A 2426-nucleotide genomic window follows, 5' to 3' on the forward strand; every position below is an offset into this window, starting at 1 on the left:
GTCTCCTCTGAGCTCTTAGAGCATTTACTATTTTTTAAAAATGTATTTTTATTGATTTCAGAGAGGAAGGGAGAGGGAGAGAGAGAAACATCAATGATGAAAGAGAATCATTGATCGGCTGCCTTCTGCGTGCCCCCTACTGGGGATCAAGCCCAAAACCCAGGCATGTGCCCTTAACTGGAATCGAACCCGGGACCCTTAAGTCCGCAGGCCGACAGTCTATCCACTGAGCAAACCAGCTAGGGCTAGAGCATTTACTATTTATAATGTTCAATTGACACTTGATGTGCTATTTTGTACACCCGTCTCCCAACCACAATACAAGACCCTCAAAAAGCAGCAACTAGCAAGCACACAACAAATGCTTTCTTAAAATGCTTGAAATATTTTTTTGGGTAAGATGATGAAGCATGAGTTGCATAATAATGCAGCATCCTTAGAAAAAGAGATTCTTGGACATGAGTTTTCTAGAGAGCTGCAGCTTTAAACTGCTAACATTTCCTGAAACTTAAAAATCATTTTATTAAAAAAATGTTTTTATTGATTTTCAGAGAGGGAGGGAGAAGGGTAGAAAATCAGTGAGAGAGAAACATCCATCTGCTGCCTCTTGCACACCCTCTATTGGGGACCAAGGCCGCAACCTGAGCTTCTGCCCTGACCAGGAACCAAACTGGTGGTGACCTCTTGGTTCAAGGGTGGATGCTCAACCACTGAGCCACACAGGCTAGCAAAAATCATGTTTAATTGCACTCCACACATTCCTGTTTTGTTAACAGCGTTCTGGCCATGCTTTATACTTTTTTTTTTTCATTTTAAGCATAATTTAACTTTTTTCTTGTTGAGTACAGTCTGTCATTAGGATCATCAGTCATGGTATTGTGCTAAAGATACTGCTGTGGCTATAGAACGTGTGGGATGCAGAACCTCAGCTATGGGCCTGAATGAGTCTTTAATAGGGAAGGAAAAAAACTGGTATTTCCCTCTTTGGCACTGACCTCTAGTTAACTCTCAGCAGCGATTTATACATTCCTCCTCCGCTCTCCTCCTCCCGCCACCCTCTTTTACCCCAGAATTACACAAGGCACAGCTGTAGGACTGGTCCGTTTTTAGCAGTGATACTGTGAAAAAGTTACCATTTCTTCAGATTACAACCGTCCTGAGCTTGTTTTTCCATTGTAGACTCTCTTCTCTGGACCTACTACTAGCTGACCTCGTCACTGCTTCCACTTGCTAGAAAGGATACAGCACAGGCAGTTGCTAAGAGCCGCCCTAGACCCCGGAGCCAGGCTGCCTGGGTTCAAATCCCAGTTTGACGTTTATAGTTCAGTCCCATGACAAGTTACTTAACGTCACTCTTTCTCCGTTCGCTCGGCCATATAATAAGAATAAACATCTATCTACCTCACAGGATTGTTAAGACAATGAGTTAATATTTATAAAGTGCTCAGAACATGGCCTGTCGTAGAGTCAATGTTAAATAAAAGAAGAAAACCCTGTCAACTTGAACTCCACCACTCTCTTATTTCTGTGTCTCCTGGGGCTGTGGTTGTATTGGTGGTGGTGGTATTCTTTTGGGGGGAGGGGCAGTGCAGACATAACCAAGTGATCCTAGCAATCCTTCCACCGGTCAGTGCCTCTCTCAGGCATGGAAGGGGTGGGGGAGGGGAGCTGGTCAGGTGTATTCATTACCTGTTTTGTTAGCCAGGCTAAGATGAGGGAGAAAATGGAGCTGTTCATTTAATCAGCGTAACGGGAATCTAGGGACACGTGTGACTGCTCATTTCCAGTGTTTGCAGGAGTGGGAGGGAGAAGAGATGGCATTTAAAATTCTAGGGACCAGCTCCCAGCTTCCCCTCACTGAACACGTTTAAAGAAGGGACTGGCGACTAGGTGTCAAGGATGCTGTAAGAAAGGATTTTTCTAAAAAAACATTAGAGTCAGGTATAGTCTTGATTCTTGAAGAATCCCTCTACCTCGAAAATTTCGGCAATACTAGTGAGTCATCAGGACGTTGCAGCCTAGTTGTGAGTCACACAACGCCAACGCGCTCCCCCAGGCACGGAATTCTTCACACACACACACACACACACACACACCCAGGGCTTGGCGCACAACTGATCCAGGTGAGGAATTCGAGCCCTCGGGCGGCGGACGGTGTACAGCTCGACTCACGGTAACGAAAACTTCTCTAAAACTAAGCGCATCCATGAGCTGATTCCAGACTTCTGTTAGGACCAGCAAATACAATAAACCATAAATCCCAAATGGAATTTGGCAAGAAAAAAAAGATGTGTGTCCGGATTAACTATCAGACAGTCCTTCACTTCACTCTTCCCAGTGGGGTGAGCAGGCAGGTTAGGGGAAGGGGCAGGGCGGCCGCGGTGAATGGGAGCCGGGCGAGCCGCACGCACCCTGGCGGGGGGAAG

Source organism: Myotis davidii, unplaced genomic scaffold (genome assembly GCF_000327345.1).
Source record: "Myotis davidii unplaced genomic scaffold, ASM32734v1 scaffold64, whole genome shotgun sequence".
NCBI classification, from domain to species: Eukaryota; Metazoa; Chordata; class Mammalia; order Chiroptera; family Vespertilionidae; genus Myotis; species Myotis davidii.